Genomic DNA, 20309 nt, shown 5'->3' with positions numbered 1-20309 from the left:
GTTATATTATATATTATTGATGCCCTAAATTAGAAAGTCTTTTGCACTCTGGTATAAGCATACGACATCCAACCAAGGTTTGAGTTACCGGGGTAACCGGTGGATTATAACTTACCGCCAGATCCCGGTAACGAAACGTACAAAACCATGAAATATATCTAAAATCGGGGTTAACCGCGCCGGTACTGGTAGATAATCTCGTAATTCAAAAAAACCGGTCCGACCCAGTTAAAAACTTCATAAAACTGGGATCTACCGCGAGAAAATCAGGGTTTACCGCAATTCTAAATAAAAATATAAATAAAATAAATTAAAAAAAAATAGTTATGAAAACCTATTTTATAATTATTTACTATGGAAAATCTACTGGTTTGTATCCCGGAAACCCACGATAAACCCTTGCGGTAAGGGGTATATCCATAAGATCTGAGTCACGGAACGATAACGGTAAACGGTTACTCAAACCTTGCATCCAACATTCCCTTTTTAATTTCTTTTCCTTTTTCTTTTGGAGTATTATTACGATTCTTTATATAGAAACAAAATAGTGATGAAATGGAGGCATAAAGACCGAATGTTTACGAGTTGTTACCCAGTTAAAAACTTCATAAAACTGGGATCTACCGCGAGAAAATCAGGGTTTACCACAATTCTATATAATAATTTAAATAAAATAAATTTCTAAAAAATAATAGTTATGAAAACCTATTTTATAATTATTTCCTATGGAAAATCTACTGGTTTGTATCCCGGAAACCAACGATAAACCCTTGCTGTAAGGGGTATACCCATAAATTCTGAGTTACGGAACGATAACGGTAAACGGTTACTCAAACCTTGCATCCAACGTTCCCTTTTTAATTTCTTTTCCTTTTTCTTTTGGAGCATTATTATGATTCTTTATATAGAAACAAAATAGTGATGAAATGGAGGCATAAAGACCGAATGTTTACGAGTTGTTACACTTATGTTCCCATTGTTAAAAAGTGGTGGGAAAAAAAATACCAAAAGTCGAGATTTTGTCCATCCGTTACAATCCCTGCTGTTAAATTAGATGTTCAAGCACATGTCAGCTTATGGGATGACTTTGACTATCTGATGAGGAAAAAAAAATTAAATTTATTGGATTTTTAATTTTAAAATAAAAAACTCTCTCTTTTCCATTTCTCCCTTCAATTACTGATTTTTCTTTAAGATTAATTGTTTGAACAGTAATGGTGATGATCGGAGACTCCCCACCATTTTGAGGTGCCAGCTTCCCGACGAGGATTTGATGGATCTTATCGAAGAGTATGATCGGATCTCTCATGTGTAGTCGAAGATTAAAGCCATGCTCTTCCCGATAAAGTAGACCAAGACTGTTTTTCCACCACCTTCCTGATAAGCGATTCCGTCCTTGCTAGCCACGTCAGGCGCGATTCTCCCCCAGAGATCGGAGATTCAAAAGTCCAATATATGGAGATGATGGTGACTGGTGCTCGTCATTGCAATCTTTGCCTAGTCGAAGAACGCTCGGCTAGAGTTTTGAACCACCATCACTATCAACATCCTGTGATTCCCAAGAGTTATTACTAGCAGTGATTCTGAGGTTTATTTTTTCATTTTTTCTTTCAGATTCGCTATGGTTTAGGAATGAAGATATGATTGTGAATGAATTCAAATAACAATTTTTGTTGTTGTATTTGAATGCATATATATAACATTGACTTTTTGTTGTTGTTTCAATTGGTTTGTTTTTGAAAATATGAGTTTCAATTGGTTTATTCATATATTGCTACCAGGCGCTTGATTCATGTTATGTGGATTGAAATACTTTAAAGGAAGGCGTTGAAGGACATTTGGGAGATATGGAATTCCATTTTTTTTTTTTTAGTGTGATTAAATTGTTAGTTGATCGATCGTGATGATGGTGATGGAATACGTTAATGATGGGTTGGAGAATACCGTGGGAGAGAGAGAGAGAGAGAGAGAGAGAGAGAGAGAGAGAGAGAGAGAGAGAGAGAGAGAGAGAGAGAGAGAGAGAGAGTTTCTTTTAAAATAATTTTTTTCTTTATTTTTTGTATTTATTTTTCTCATAAGATGGTCAAAGCCATTCCAGATGTTGAACATCTAATTTAACAGCAGAGGTTATAACGGAGGGACAAAATCTTAACTTTGGGATACCCACCACTTTTTAACAATAGGAATATAAGTGTGACAACTCGTAAACATTGGGTCTTTATGCCGTCATTTCCTATAGAATTAATGATCATGATTATTGTTCCGAAATCTCACCATGCAAATCTACAATGTCCTCAAGTAATAAAGTAATATAGTTATTTAGAAGCTCTATTTTATTAACCCAGGAGAAATTTTTATTCACGGACTACTTTAGAAAACTAATATATTGAATTAAATGCTAAACATAAAATTAAATACAAGAATTAAGATGATAAACTAATGCGAGTGAAATATGGATTACAATTTTTGCATGGACCGGCTACAAATGATTTTCCCACATTTAACTATTGTTGTCTCATTCTATATTGCTAGCCAAATTCAGACAAAAATTAACTTTAACCATCTTTCGAGTCGTTAACGATTCTAATCAATCATCAGACTACCACCCGTCTGAAGTCCTATTAAAACAAGAAAAAGCATTGAGAACAAGAATTTATTCGCAAAAATGCATCTAGAATTTTCTATATAAAAAAAACTATAGTTAAATCCCGATATGAATTATGAATTATATCCCGATATCTTTAGATCTTTAACTTTGATTAAAAAAAGTAAGCGTAATTATGAATTATATCCCGATATCTAAACAATCCTAAAAATACATTACAATTATAGTTAATCATTGAAATGACATTAATGTGGTTAAAATCAAGCAAACATATTTGAAACGAGACAAGAACAATTAAATTAAGGAATCGACGAACAAAACATCAATCCCCACATTTAACTATTGTTGTCTCATTCTATATTGCTAGCCAAATTCAGACAAAAATTAACTTTAACCATCTTTCGAGTCGTTAACGATTCTAATCAATCATCAGACTACCACCCGTCTGAAGTCCTATTAAAACAAGAAAAAGCATTGAGAACAAGAATTTATTCGCAAAAATGCATCTAGAATTTTCTATATAAAAAAAACTATAGTTAAATCCCGATATGAATTATGAATTATATCCCGATATCTTTAGATCTTTAACTTTGATTAAAAAAAGTAAGCGTAATTATGAATTATATCCCGATATCTAAACAATCCTAAAAATACATTACAATTATAGTTAATCATTGAAATGACATTAATGTGGTTAAAATCAAGCAAACATATTTGAAACGAGACAAGAACAATTAAATTAAGGAATCGACGAACAAAACATCAATCCCCACATTTAACTATTGTTGTCTCATTCTATATTGCTAGCCAAATTCAGACAAAAATTAACTTTAACCATCTTTCGAGTCGTTAACGATTCTAATCAATCATCAGACTACCACCCGTCTGAAGTCCTATTAAAACAAGAAAAAGCATTGAGAACAAGAATTTATTCGCAAAAATGCATCTAGAATTTTCTATATAAAAAAAACTATAGTTAAATCCCGATATGAATTATGAATTATATCCCGATATCTTTAGATCTTTAACTTTGATTAAAAAAAGTAAGCGTAATTATGAATTATATCCCGATATCTAAACAATCCTAAAAATACATTACAATTATAGTTAATCATTGAAATGACATTAATGTGGTTAAAATCAAGCAAACATATTTGAAACGAGACAAGAACAATTAAATTAAGGAATCGACGAACAAAACATCAATCTCCCCCCCCCCCCCCCCCCCCCCCCCAAAAAAAAGCTAAGCTATACATAATTAAATTAACAAAAAAATAATAGCAAAAGAAGAATTCATAAAAAAAGAAAAGAGAAAAGAAGAAGAAGAAGAAGAATTGAAGAATTGAAGAAGACAAAGCACATGTGTCCAAACTATTGATACCTAAGATAGAAACTATAAGGAATGCACATATGTATTTTTGGAGCCTAAATTCATTGTTATAGCATTATGGTGTCTTTTAAGAGCAGCATAGGCTCTTGGATGGGTCTTACAGATAAATCGGATGAAGTTGAAGAATATAAGAAACTGTATTAGTGTGTTGCTATGGGGGACTAGTGTGTCGCGCTCTGTCAATTTTGTCATGCTTGTGTTACTTCCAAAGATTAAAATACCGCATACCGTAGTCGTGTCACATCTATAATTTTAATGGTAACCCGCGTACTGCCTAGAATCTACCGCGATATTTTACTAATGTTAGTGGTACCCGTGCGCGTTGTTTACCGTTACCTCTTGGATATACCACATAAAAGGGGTATCTTGCGGGGTATTTGAACAACAAGTAAAAAAATAGGATTTTTGTACACAAATAGAGCTCTCAAACATAAAGTTAAAAACATAGAGTCTTCATACGTAGAATTTTTCACACGCAGAGTTTTCGGACACATAAAAGCTACAATTTCTCACAAAAATACAAATAACTACGATTGTTGAAATGTGCGACGTTGTTACTTATGTTCTAGGAAATACTCACACCAAGTCATGTGAAAACATTATTCTTTCGATACATTTGCACAAACATGTCGTAGTTGATGGGATTTCACCCCCCAAATCCACACTAAAAAAAACAATAGCAAAGATCAGCACAAGATTTATAGTGGTTCAATCTCAACGTGAGAAATATTAGCATAGTATATATATATATATATATATATATATATATATATATATTATTGTAAGGTTATTTTAGTCTATTCTTTATTTGGTTGTATTAGAGTTATGTAAACAGACTATTGTAATTTTCCATTCACAAGTTATTATTCAGACTTCTCTTTTTTCTCTGAATCCCTAAAGTTTCATGGTATCAACGCCACCATCTCCACCCATGGCTTTGTTGATTGATTGAAAAAAGTTAATATACTTACCACAATTACTGCGGATGTTGTAATTTTTTCAGCGAGCCGAGCTTGTTTTTCATCCGTACAATTAGTATTTTCGATTTTTCCCTTTGATATGAGGATGTCGCAATTTCTTGGGTGATTGTTCTATTCTTTGATTTGGTGTTGTTTGGATTCGTTGGTGATTGCGATTTTGGATTTCGATTTGGGAGTTTTTCTCTGTTTGTTTGGATTTCGATTTTGGAGTTTTGGATTTGTGTTTTTTAATATGGCGGGTCATAGAGATGATTCCCTTTAGGTGATTGGTGTTCAATTGGATGGTAAAAATTACTCATATTAGAGTTATGTTATGATGAATTTTCTACATGGAAAATCTATCTGGAATTATGTGACGGGTGTGCGTGCTAAGCCTTCCGATGAGAAGGCCGCTGATTTTGTGACTTAGGTTGATGTTGGGGAGGTTGATAATGCGAAGATTATCACGTGGATTAGCAACTCTACAAACCACTGATCGGTGCACAGTTTGAAAAGTATGAGACTGCGAAGGAGGTATGAGAGCATCCGGAGAGACTCTATACTCAGTCTAACTTTGCCAACCAGTATCAATTTGAGATGGATAATCATGCGTTTCGGTAGAACGGCATGAGTATTTAGGATTTCTATTCTGCCATGTCCTTGTTGTGGGATCAGTTGGCATTGGATGAGTTGAAGGTATTGAAGGCTTACATATCTCAGCATGAAGAGCATCGATCGGTTCATTTTTTTATGGCGCTTCGTGACGACTTTGGGGGATTGCGTGGTGCGATTATTCACCAAAATCCTCTTCCTTCTGTTGATTATGTGGTCAACGAGTTGCTGGCCAAAGAGGCTCATCTCAAGTATAAGATCGACAAGGAAACTCTACCATTCGCAACTCCCGTTGTCCTTGTTATCGCACACCGATCGTCCGGTGGCACTGCGCCCAAGTCATCGATGAAAGTCCATTTGGAGGAGTGTCCCTTTTGCAAGTAGAAGGGACATTTGAAGGCTCAATGTCCAGTCTTGTTGAGTAGAGGCAAAGAGCAACAACAACAACAACCATCTCAACAACAACGTCCACCCCAGCCTCAGCAGCGTCCGACGACTTTGTGGGCACCACGTCTAGCTCAGTTCAGCAATAATGTTGCTGTCCCGTCTATGGATTTGTGTATGTTTGAGCAGTTCCAACAGTTCCTTGTCTCGCAGCCTCATGCCATGTCCGCCTCTTCCTCAAAAGGTTTTTTCTCGTTGTCAGCCACAAGTATACCATCCTCCTTGTGGATCCTTGATTAGAATTCCTCCAAAATATGTCTCCTCACTTTCCATCACTTGTGTCTTTGTCTCGTCATTCATATCTTCTCATTATGATCTCTGATGGAACTTTTATATCATTGGAGAGTGTTGGTTCTGTTGTCAACATCTTATATTTCTCTTTGTGATGTCTAATATATCCTCAGTCTTACTATAAACCTTGTATCTGTCAGTCAATTGTGTGAATCTGGTTTCTTAGTCACCTTTTCTTTTTCCACTTGTTGTGTTCATGATCAGGGATCTTAGACGGTGATTGGGACATGCCGTAAGTAGAGGAGACTATATGTCTTGGATGAACTCAACGTATCGGATGTGGCTGCCTCTATTGTGGATTTATCTTCTTTTTTTTCGTCCGAGTCATTCGTCGTCTGACTTTTATTTGTGGCATTCTCGTTTGGGTCATGTTTCAGCGTCTCGTTTGCATTTTTTTTGTTTCTTCGGGAGCTTTAGGATATTTGAACTCCAATGATATTTCTGATTGTAGTTGTTGTAAACTTGCAAAATTTTCACCTTTACCTTTTCAAAATAGTGTTTCGTCATCTCATGTTCCCTTTGATATTGTGCATTCTTATGTAAGGGGACCTGCCCTCGTGTCTACTAAGGGTTGTTCTAGATATTAAGTTTCATTTATTAATGATTTCATTCATTACACTTGGGTTTATCTTATGAAGCGTATATTTGATTTTCTGGGTATATATCGTGATTTCAAAGCTATCGTAAAAACACTCTGCTGTCATTATATGTTTTGTTGTGATTTAGTGGGTGAATATACTTTTAATGATTTTTGTCAGTTACTTGCTTCTGATGGGATCATCCATCAAACCTCATGTATGGACACACCTCAACAAAAAGGTGTCGCTGAAAGGAAACGCTGTCATCTTGTTAAGACCGCTCGCTCAATCCTATTGTCCACCGAGGTTTCCAGTATTTCTTTTTTATGGGGGGGTAGGGAGGGTGGAGGCTATCCATACTGCTGCGTATGTCAAACTGAATCCCAACCTCTCACATGTAAGGTTTTTCCCCTTTGAAAAATTATTTGCCAATGTCCATGATTATGCATCTTTACATGTGTTTGGTTCCACTTGTTTCATGCTTCTACCTTACGTCGAGCGTAATAAATTGTCTCCTAATCCGTTATCAAGAGTGAAACCAAATATAAGTTCTATTTTCTCTCTGAATCTCTAAAGTTTCAAGATCTATGTCTGCAAGTTTCACTATAAACCCAATCGAGATAGGTGTATACAATCGTTCTCTCTCTCTCTCTCTCTCTCTCTCTCTCTCTCTCTCTCTCTCTCTCTCTCTTTCTCTTTGTACCGACTTTTTCCCTATTATCTTTTCACACATATACAAAGTCGACGGCTACAATAGATTTATATAGAAACATATATGGCAACATATAGGCCTAAAATACCAAAAATACCCTTGACCTAAATTTTTTACTAAAACAACATACACATTGTCGCATGGTCTCCACCTTGAAATGGTCGGTCTGCTTGACAATCAACCTCCAGCTCGATGATTGACCTCAGCCTTCAACATTCAAACTTGTTAGCACGGCGCCGATCTTTAGCTCTTCAACTCGGCGACCAATTAGGCTCCACACCTCAACAATGTCCCACTTAGAGACTAATCACATCACTTATCTCTATTTGCAGCGGTAACTCCGTTCATCATGCGAGAAGTCCAAGTGAAATCGAGCACAGCTTCAATTTTTCATATGGCATTGACTTCGTCAACATGTCAGTTGGATTCTAACTTCTTACACTATTCTCCAGCACTAGCACTAGAGGTATCGCAACTGTATATGCTTTTTCTGAGCATGATATACAAGGTTCTTTGCCAACTGAATGTCACTATGGCTATCATTGTATTGTGCACTCCCGTCGTGGTCTTGATCCAGCTCGCGCAAAAATGTCTACAGTCATATCATCTCCTTGTGGCCTTTATGATGACCACATACTCCGCCTCGCAGTTTGACAAGGCAAAAATCTTCTGCAACATCGACACCCAACATATGGTCGTACATCCAAACATATAAACGTATCCGGGTATGCTCTTTCTAGTGTTCACGTTGCATCCATTTCAGCATCGACGTAGCCTTGAAGTCCCACCTCGGACTTCTTGAATATCAATACTGAGCTCCAGCTACCTTTGAGGTATCGGAAGATCCACTTCACAATCTCCTAGTACTCTCTCTATGGGTTACTCATAAACCTGCTCACAACTCCCACTACATGACCAATGTCCGGCCTCATACACACCATTGCATACATCAAGCTTCAGATGGCCAAAGCATAAAGGATCTTGCTTGCTCGTTCTCCGTCATTGGCGACTATTCCTTGGACTTGAAGTGGCTAGCCAGTGGTGTGCTCACTGACCTCGCCTCCTCCATATTGAAGCGCTTGAGTACTTTCTTCACGTAATCCTCATGAGAGAGCTCGATGCTCTCTTTGGTCCTCTTGATCCTCATCTCGAGGAACTTCTTTGCGGCTCCCAAGTCATTCATCTCGAACTCTTTGAAAAATCTCTTCTTCAGCTCGATGATCTCGTGTAGGTCGGCACCTACAAACAACATGTCATCAACGTAGAGAAGGAGAATCACAAGAGTCTTTAAGTCTCTTTAAAGTTCTGTTTAGTCAGACAATATGTCACACACAATGTAGAGCCAATGTATGTGACAATCTGTTTCGATGCTACAGATGGAAAATATAAAGCACTGAATAAAAGTAAATGACACAAAGAATGGTAATTCAGTTCGGTACAACATCATCTACTCTTGAGGGAACTTTGCTCATTGGAAAAGAAATTAACAATATGAAAACTAGTCGATAGTACACAATGGTTTTATATGGACGATCCCTGTCTCAAAGCCCTTTTCATATTACTGTCAATGAATTCCAACTCAAGCTCCCCTGAATCTGAGATCCCCTTACTTTTACTCTCAAACACTCTCCCAAGTATTTGATAATATTCAATGTCAATGCTCATGAATACTCAATCACAAAATCACAAAACACAAACAACAATCTAACACTTGATGAATCTAGAATAGCGCCTAGCGAGTCACACCACACAAATACATTCTCAGTCCGCCGATCTAGCACGTCTAAGAACCCTAATTGTGTGAATGAATGCATTGAGACTACTAAGGGCAAAACCTCTTTATTTTATAGTAGTCAACACCTTTGGATATTGAAATAAGGTTTCCTTACCCATTCACACGGATGAAATATATGTAGAAGGTCTTCCGCGAATCATTTTGGCGAAACAAGAAACTTGCAAAAAATACAACTCTGCACACAGCGGCCAATATGTCTCAACATATCTTGGAGCATGTTGCAAGACATCTTTCTGAACAGACTTGCCACAAAAACTTAGCCAACAACACACGTAACAACAAACTCCCATTTAGCTACTTTTTAGGCAAGCACTTCTAGAGCAGTACTCATCTGATAAAGTCTCAGTAAAAAATAAATTGACACTCCAACACGAGACTAGCAATTAAAAAGACAAAATAAATGACAATTACCTACATTTCCCCCCTTATTGCCTCGAAAACAGACCAAAGGCAAGGATCAATCTAAATAGAGAGAGGCATAAGTTTGATAAACACACAAAGAGTATTGAAACAAGCTGTAGAAAGAACCATAATTAAAAAAAATGATGTACGGACACATACAAGAGAGCAGAAATAGGTTGAGCATAGAACTAATCAGCCACGAACTGTGTCTTGACCAATACGGACCAGCAACAAATATTCAGAAAGAAAGAAACACACCAACAAACACATTAACTATATAGAGCATAGTGCTAGGGATTATTGCCCACGAGAAGATTCATATGTAATCTTCGATACACTTAAATTATCAATAAAATTAAGTTATGATATTTTTTTATCTATGTGAATTGAAAACTTTATTTCTAATATAGATTTATCAACATTCATCTAATCATTAGTCTCTGTATCAAACTTAATTATATGTTGGGCATCTAAATTCGGGCGGTGATTGATCAATGCTTAGATAGCTGGATCTAAAATCACATATGTGGAACACAAGTGAAAGTTGATCACTTAGGGAAAGCATTCTACACAGGTGGTCTGTGTACGGCCTGTACAGACTTTGGTTGTTGATGTGTCGTTTAAGAAACCGTTACGACACACTAATGTGTCGCTATGATGGTCACAGTGAGACTTGGTCTAAATCCTGAAGAGGTCACAGACTTCTAGGTTGTATTACCGGGTTCTTTGACTCATTCGTTAATGGCTACTTGAAGATGCCCAAATATTTATGCCTTGAGAATTCGGGATATGATCTGAGCAGAAATTGATTCACATATACGGGAATCCAACCTTCCTGAAAGAAGGTCAATGTTCACTCACCTAAGGGTTTATTCCAGAACCGATTGATTGCATGCACTTTCATAGTTAGTACGTACGAAAGAATCTTTCGCTGCGGAAGCAATGATACTTAAGGCATATATGTATCTAGAAAAGTATAACGGAATAATTAACATTTCTTTATATGAATTGAACCTGGAGAATTGTGCTCATGAACTGGTTATATCAATGGACACTCTTACGAAGAGTAAAATATAATTCTAGTAACAAGAAGAGTACAATCTCGACTCATAATCTGGAATGACGCCAAGATTGACGTATCGTTTAAATATGAGAAATGACTTTTCGTCTATGCATTCGGATTTGTGGCAGCTTCTGTTACTAGTTCCATAGTCCCCGAGTTGGCTCTGATAAAGATGAATAAGAACTCTCTAGTAATAATAAGATTTATTGATTACAATCTCATAGCTGTAAATTGTCTAGCAACATTTATTTGCAAAATTGTTTTTGCCGAATTTATTATTTATTATGGAATTAATTAATTGTTGTTGGATCAAGTAATTAATTAATTACATTGAATTTTAAGTCGGTCCTATCGGACACCGTAAAATTCGAGATTCCTAGGCCCAATACAAGCTATGTTGGGCGGCTACTTTGGGTAGTAATTACCCAATATTCTCTCTTTAATTAGTTGCTCTATTTATGGAAAGGAAATCAGGTAACTAAATAATGAACAGATGCAATTATAATGGATAAGATATTCTCCCACCATTAAATAAGAAAATAAGATATTGTCCTTATTAATCTCTCAAAAATGATTTCTTTATATTATGGAAAGAAATAAGGAAACATAAATACCTAGATTTTGATATGATAGTTGAGAGAGAGAGTAGAAATTATGGTCAAGATCCAATGGATCTTAATTACCATATATAAACGGAATGAATAAAAGAATTAAGGAAACAATATTATTTCCTTAGATATCTACCACTTTAAAGAGGAGCATGGGAGAACACCAAAAAATACTCGAACATGGCAAAATTTTCTTACCCTTGCTCTCTCTCTCTCTCTCTCTCTCTCTCTCTCTCTCTCTCTCTCTTGAGGATCGGAATTTTGCTCTCTTCATCTCCCTTGGAACTTGTGATTCCAACCCAAAAATACGACCACGATCCGAGCCCCTAATTCGGTGATCGTTGTGAGATAACGAGTGTGCCCACACTTTCTTCTTGATCATCCGGGGATTACGTCTTGGAAGATTACAATATCATCCTTGAAGATCCAAATGAAGAAGGTGCTATCGTCGTTGCTAGAGTTTCAAAAACTAGTAAGAAGATCCAAATCCACAAAGCTTGAAGATCGAGTACTTGGAGCTCATAATTGGATCACGAAGAAGTCGGCCAAAGAATCTGTAACAGAATGCCAACCCCGTAAATTTTTGGGAAATCACTTCTCTGCTATTATGGCTTGGTTGAATTGATGTATACTCTTTTAGTATTCAATTAGAAAATCTAGATCGTTCATATAATCGTTTAATTAATTAACTCAAATAGCATAATTATTTATATTCTGCACGGTTATATGGATATATATTCCCAACATAAATACGAAGAAAATAAATAAAATTCTTGGAGAGAGATAAATGGTGGTACCATCATCATCACCTTGTATCAATGGAAGAGCCGGAGTCTTCAACTTCTTCATCTTCAGAGAACCTAATACTTTGCACTCAAGAATGCCGAAGGCAACAACCCCTTCTTCAGCTACTCCTTCCTGTCATCTCTAGACAACTCATGAACAATGGTATTCATGTAAGACAATCTACCAACATTTATCTCACCCCAGATAGTCATTAATCACAATAGGAGAGAATTCAAAACACTGACCTCTCACATGAACCTTCCTATAGTCAGGACTATCAGGCATGTTGAGACTATAAGGCAGATTCACCACAAACTCCTTTATTAGCTTATGATAATAAGAACCAATCCTAATGATAGTCTTCAAAAGTTGAGCATCGCTCACCAACTCCATTATTTCAGCACGATATTAGGCAGTCTCAGACAGCTTATTCTCAGTAAAAATCTTCCGATGATAGACAAACTTCCACTTGATCACATTTTCTTCAACGTGGTAGGACACATTGTCAAGAGGCGTAGAAGGAATATTATTTGGAAGCTTATTCCCAACAATGGAATGCTTCCCAGCTTTTGAGCGCTTGGCATCACACTCATCTTCTTCTTCCTCTTCCTAAATGTCACCCAAGATGTCAGCAACTTCATGCTCGACATCTTTCTCGACTACATGCTTCTTCTTCATAAACTTCCTCTTATTCAGACCATCTTCTCTTTCTTCTTCTTCATTTCAACCACCTTCTATTCAGAAATCTTATTCTTCTTACTATTCATGAAAGAGGACATCACATCATCATCCTCATGAATATTCTTCCTCTTCTTGGAAGATTTCTTATTCTTGGTAACAATAGACAGAGACTTAAAAGGAGCCTCAATAATCATTTCTCTATCTCTCTTTCTCTCTCTCTCTCTCTCTCTCTCTCTCTCTCTCGTCAACAATAGTGACATTTTCATTAAACCTTTGTTCCATCACAGTCTCTATCTCAGCATCAACATGTTCAGGATGACAGGGGTCATCTTTCGTGACATTCTGATCAATAGATTGAACATATTCCTTAGCATGGTGATCAACCACAATATTGGACAAACCAAGAATGTCACCAATCACATATGCACTTTGTGGATCTGTAGTATCTAAAAAGGATTCAAGATTGTCACAGTCCCTGATTACTTCTTCCTCATTCCCAGACCTATCCTCTAGGTCTTCTTCATCTACACCACTAGCAACTATAACCTCTACATTCTCTTTAGCAACAACACCAGATGGTAGACTGATCCTTGGTGGGAGCAGAAGGAATTTCATCTTTAGATGACGAAGGTGAGGACATAATTTTCTCTTCAAATGAGTCGCTAGGGGATACATCTCCAATGATGTCAGCCATAGACAAGGCCATATTCTTCTAAGATGATTTCATTGTGGATTTGTGAGGAAGAAGTTTTTCTTGATGAAGAGGGTTTCCTTGGATGAAGCATCTCCAGACTGAGCATTGACAGTTCTTCGAGGGATCAATCCCAACACACGAACAACATGGATGTTCTTCTCGGTCACAAGAGATTTCTTCGCAGCATTTTTCCCCTTCGGAGCCTTTTTCATAGGTACAACGGTCCTTGCACCACTCATTTTCAAACCATCTTCGAAAATTGCAGAATAAACACACACACAATGCGGTGCACACAAATAATCGAAGCACACACTGAAAATTCACAACGAGTGGAAGCGTAATTTTGGAAATTTTCAAATTGTGAATATTCAAACAAAATAAAACCACAGTAAACTTCCTCGAGAAATAAATTGTCTCTCGTGTTAGCTGACATGCACATAAGCTCAAAAAGACAGACGATTGGGCCACTTAGCAGCACAAGCACAATATAAACCAAAGACAAATTCAGCAATATCGTTGAATGGGCCCATCAGAACACTGTGAACATGAGAAAAAACAATTAATAAACAAAATGTTATTGTATACTCGAATGGGCCAACCAAATAAATGAGCCCATGAATACTGGCCTAGACCTTTTAATTGCTACAAAATCATCACACAGATGCTAAGAGCATAATGAAGAGCCTTAAGCTTATTAGAACTGAGAGCTTTGGTGAATATATAAGCAAGTTGTTTCGTTGTAGGAACATGCTCGAGGCTTATCCTCTTCTTGAAGACAAACTCTTGAATAAAGTGGTGGCGGATATCGATGTGTTTTGTCATGCTGTGCTGAACATGATTCTTGGAAATATTGATAGCACTCATGTTGTCGCAATACAATGTCATGACATCTTGCGGAACATCATACTCAGCAAACATCAGTTTCATACACAAGATTTGAGTGCAACAACTTCCTGCAACAATATATTATGCCTCGGCAGTGGACAGAGACACAAAATTTTGTTTCTTGCATTACTAAGAAAGAAACAACCACCTGACGTACTCTTCCTGCTTCGACATTTCCAGCCTAATCAACATCACGATACCCAACTAGAGTGGAGTTGGTGTCAAAAGAATAAAAAAAATGCCATAATCAACGGAGCCAATATTGTAGTTTATGATGCGCTTAATAATCTGAGTAAGATGATTAACCTTAGGGTTTGCTTGGTAACGAGCACAAACACCAACAAAAAAAATGTTGTGTCAGGGCGGCTGGTAGTATGATAAAGCAAGCTTCCGATCATACTTCTTTACAGGCTTTGGTCAATATAAACTCTCTTCTCATCTTTGGAGAGCTTGAAATGAGTAGCAATCGGAGTACTTGTGGCTAGCATTTTCAAGTCCAAACTTCTTCACAATGTTTTTCGGGTACTTGCTTTGTGAGATAAATATCTCATCCTCCATTTGCTTGCTTTGAAAGCCGAGGAAATAGCTAAGCTCTCCAACCATGCTCATTTTAAATTCAGCTTCCATCAGCTGGACAAAAAAGTCCACCATATTGGCAGACATCCCACCAAACACAATTTCATCAACATATATTTGAGCAATCATAAGACCACCTTCCTTCTTCACACAAAAAACAAAACAAAAAAGTCTTGTCGACTCATCCACGAACATAGCCATTCTTAAGAAAAAATTCAATGAGTCTCATACCAAGCACGAGTGGCTTGTTTGAGACCGATAGAGATTTTTTTTAGCTTGTACACAAGATTGGAGAGCTTGGAGTCAACGAACCCTTTTGGTTGTTCAACAAAGATTTCTTCATTCAAGTACCCATTGAGGAAGACACTCTTCACATTAAGTCCTCATCTTTACACTGACTTATTTGGCCTAGTGCTTGATATCTACCCTCTCCCAAACCTTACAAGCAACACATGACAATCGTACCTTGGCACGAGTATCTTGACAACTAGAATTGTTATGGAGTTCTTAGAACTGTTATGGAGTTCTTAGAATTTTTTCTTAAGAACTGTTTGGCCTAGTGCTTGATATCTACCCTCTCCCAAACCTTACAAGCAACACATGACGATCGTACCTTGGCACGAGTATCTTGACAACTAGAACTGTTATGGAGTTCTTAGAAGTCACCAAATAATTTTCTCACCCCTGCAAAAACACGGATATTTAAGTATTTTAAGGACCATGAGTCAAGAAAATGATTTTTTTTACTCACCCAATTGTTTTCTAAAATCATACAATTTAGTAACCTTGCAGTTGGAGTATTCTCCTACGAGCGTCGATAGTCCGAGTCACTAAGTGCATTTATTACACTGCATAAATTGATATCATTATAAAATGTACTAGGTGGAATTGATAGGGTCCTGTCTAATTTTTTCATCGAGAAGTAGTAGTGATAATAATAATAATAATAATAATAATAATAATAATAATAATAATAATAATAATAATAATTTGAAGTCCATGCCTATTATCTTAATTATGAAACTTGATTCCTAATCTAGCGACAGAGACCAGACCAAAGTGAGTAAAAGCTGACTCATTCATTCTTATATTATTATCCAATCTGTGGTAGCTATTAATACAATTATTCCTTTTTTTTTATCTAATTTAATACAATTATTAGTTTCTCGCAATATAGTATTGTTGTGAAAGAAACATAAAACTTCGAATTCTCCACATCTTTGATTATGAAATTTGGATAAATGAGTGTGTAATGTTCTTATCCCATAACTTCCGCTTTTTATTTAATTTTTATTTATCTATTTTTAAGTGTTCACATGACCCCACGGCTTCATCCTTATCATCTCTCTCTCTCTCTCTCCCGAATCTCTTCAAACGACATTACAACTCCATATATCAATGCTGTCACTATTCGGTTGGTTCAAAATATATTAATATAATTCAGTAATCGCTATAAATGAATGCATATTCTAGAAGAAGATTTGAAATTGCGACTATAATTGAATATATCCTTGTTTTGGATTGCGGCTATAAAGATCATCATGATTATCATGAAGCTAAGACCGGGAAGTGATGGGTAGTTTTCTAACTTTTCTTCTTGAGAGAGAGAGAGAGAGAGAGAGAGAGAGAGAGAGAGATATTTGACTGTAACCATGTTTCATTTGATTTCATGTGCTTTTGAGAATGAATTTCCAATTGTTGCATGATTGAGTTTCAAAATATTTCATCTTATGAATATTTAGGACTATGGTTAGCCTAATCCTGTCAGAGGGATGTGTATAAGAATGAGAACAAAACGTTGCCTGATTAATGCTTGTTATAATTTCGAAGTCTAGAATAAGACATGCATTATTAAGTTCAATAATCATTATATGTATATCTGAACTTGGAACAATTTTTTGGCTAAGAGAAAATAGACCTACAAATAAAATTATTAATGACACTTTTATCCCTTACGGTAATTATTACAAAGAAATTTCATAAAGTAGACTTCTAAAGTAGGAAAATATCAAGAATGGACTTTCTAATTGCAAATTATTCAGGGATAGACTTTTGACTAAAAAAGAATAAAAAAAAACAAAAAATTGGCCATATAAGCCTCGTTAACGTTGGCAATTGTCAATTAGCCAACATTTGGTTAATTTTTTGTTAATAGCCAATAAACCTACGTGGCATAAATTTAACCGGATTTCTTTACTGAATTGCCCTTATTAATTGCGCCTTCATTATTAATTAGAGGCAGTTTTAATTTGAAATTTGAAATGTCCCGAAATGGAAAGTAGTGTTATGGACGTGTTTGGCTCTTTAATATCTGTTTTAATATTTTTACTCATTTTATTTTTATTTTCGGTAAAACTGTTTTGGAAAGCAGTTATTGCATTCCTGTTATGTTGGAATTGTGTTTCTATTTGTTTACTCCTAGCGGTTATTTTTAGAGAAGTTGTTTCTATTTCGGTGGCGGAGTAGAATATAAACATTATTTCAAAATATTTAGCAGTAACTATCTTTATTTTCTAACATTAATCGCGAAATATACTGTTATTTGGCCGCCTAAATCATTTAAATTTTGTTTGCGAAGATGTTTTAAATACAGAAATTGAACTTCCATTTTTTATCACTCGACATTTGATTATACAGCATGGAGGAGTGTTCGTCTTTTTTGCTCATGAAGTCTGGTAATTTTCTTATCACCAGGTACTCATTTTTTTGCTTCATCAGATATATTTGCTGATCATTTGTTTTTTATTTTCAGTTAAATTATTTGAGCAGCAATGTCAACAATCAAAGCCTGAGTTGTTGGTTAATTCTAGTGAAGAGATGACGGCGCCATAAATTATTATGTATGATGAATCTGATTTGAAGAATTTTCCAATGAATTTTGAAATAAATGTTAACAATGTTTTTAGACGCAAAGATGTTCTACAGACGGCTATTGGAATGACTGCTGTTCGCAATAATTTCGAATTTAAGGTGTTTAGATCCAGTAAAACCCGATATTGCATTGGATGTGCGAATGTTCACTGTTCTTGGAAGATGAATGCGTCGGTATGCAGGAACTCCGGATTGTGGGTTATAAGGTCATTTGTTAAAGAACACACTTTCCATGGACAGTCAATTATACACAAGAATAAACATGCCTCGTCTGTTCTTATTAGCCAATGTGTGAAAGATGATTTTAGGGGTCCTTTGGCAAATCAAATAACCCCATCTGGTGTTGCTGAAATAATGAGGTCAAGATTTAATGTGGAGGTTTCTTATTATAGAGCATGGAAGGGACGTAAAGAGTCTTTGAGGGATCTTCGTGGTGATTTTGAAGAGTCATACAGTCATCTACCACTTGTTGGAGAAATGATCAGAGAAAAAAACCCTGGTATTTACTTAGCTTTTGTTAATTTTTCGTCAGGTTATTTACGTTGTGCGTGTATGTTAATTGATTTCTAATTTACAGCCGATTAACAATGAACAGTTAATTGGCTGTCTACTGTGATGTATTATTTACTGTTATAAATGGTTCAAATCGATTTTCAGGCTCATATACGGTGACTGATATCGAAGCTGATGGTACTTTTAAGTCTTTTTTCCTTGCATTTGGAGCTTCGGTTCATGGGTTCCAGTATTGTCGTCCGGTAATATCGGTGGATGGCACATTTTTTAAAGGAAAATCTTATGGTACCTTACTATTGGCTACGGCTCAAGATGGTGACAACCATTTATTTCCGTTAGCATTTAGTATTGTGGATTCTGAAAATGACAAATCTTGGTATTGGTTTATGAGTCATATTCGAGCTGTGTATGGTGTTAGGAAAGAGATGGTGTTTGTATCGGATAGGCACAAGTCAATTCAGAAGGCGGTTAATGCGGTGTTTCCGGAAGCTAGTTTTGCTATATGCATGCAACATCTATGGGGTAATGTGAAGGCCAATTTTGGTAAAACATATATCCAGCCTCTTTTTTATAGATGTGCTAAAGCTTATACTGTAAGAGAGTTTGAATATTGGATGAATATACTCTCTAATAACAAAAAAAACTAAAAAAGTATCTTCTCCAACCTAATCCAGAGTTGTGGGCTAGAAGTAAATTCCCTGGAAAGAGGTTTAATGTCATGACCACAAACATTTCTGAGTGTTTGAATGTTGTTTTAAGAGAAGCTAGAGGTTGGCCGGTTGCATATCTTGTCATGAGCTATCGAAGTTTAATTCAAAATTGGATTAACAAAAAGAGGGAGTTAATTCATAAGATGCAATCAGGCCTGACTGGAACTGGTTTTAGGATGCTTTATGAATGTAAGTATTTTTACATTTCTGTGTTCTGTTAATTACTCGTTTATTTACAACCGATTTACATCTTATGTTTCAGGTTAATGCTATTAACGACAATGAGTTTGAAGTTGTCGACGGGGCTATTCGTCGTGTTGTTGATGTTTTTCAGAGGACCTGTACATGCTGTTATTGGCAACTTGAAGAATTTCCATGTTCTCATGCGTGTGCCGCCTTGTACCGTAAAAATTTACGCCCCATTGATTTTGTCCCATGTTATTATACCCAGGAATATTTCTCAGCCACTTATGAGAAAGATGTCTTCCCAATTTCTCATGAGGGGGACTGGGAGCTTCCAGTTGATACTCCAGTTATTAAGCCTCCTATTCAAAAACGTCAAGCTGGGCGCCCGAAAGAGAAGAGGTTTCGATCGAAGCATGAAAGACTTCACCCGTATAACCATCGTTGTGGCAAATGTGGACAGATTGGTCATAACAAAAGGGGTTGCCAAAATTAGATTATTTACTTGTTAATTTGTTTGGATTATGTCTTTTTAATGTATGGAGGATCAAGAACTGGGTTAGATTATGTTTTCAATGGACGATTTTATTTACAACTTTCATATCAGTATTTGTGATTTGTTGTGTCTTTAGTTTAATGTTGTTACTAAAAAATCATTTAATGTTTTATTCAGATCTGGAGTACTTGTAAATTGTTTTTAATTAAGTTCTTGCTTTGTTAATTGATGATCACGTTAATTATACTTGTCAACAAATAACATGTCTAAATAACCAATAGGCAACATCATCAGCAACTATTGTAATGAGTGAGCTTATCTAAGTGGGCGTTAACAACAAATAGAAATGTAGTCATAAACCATTAGCAGTATCAAGTTGTGTTAAATTGCTAAAGCATTCAAGATACATCCCCAACACACCATAAGTACCGGTGTGAAGACAGTGTAAAAGTGTT

At 36.1% G+C, this 20309-nt stretch overlaps 1 pseudogene; it reads left to right on the top strand.

Moving 5' to 3' along the window:
- The first annotated feature begins 18018 nt into the window (after positions 1–18018).
- Positions 18019–19854, top strand: LOC149404690 (uncharacterized; annotated as a pseudogene).
- Positions 19855–20309: the final 455 nt, after the last annotated feature.

The sequence above is a fragment of the Urtica dioica genome, chromosome 2, assembly GCF_054948205.1.
Source record: "Urtica dioica subsp. dioica isolate 48M chromosome 2, U.dioica_male_clone48M_v1_H2, whole genome shotgun sequence".
NCBI lineage: Eukaryota > Viridiplantae > Streptophyta > Magnoliopsida > Rosales > Urticaceae > Urtica > Urtica dioica.
This window is presented reverse-complemented; position numbering and strand designations above follow the sequence as displayed.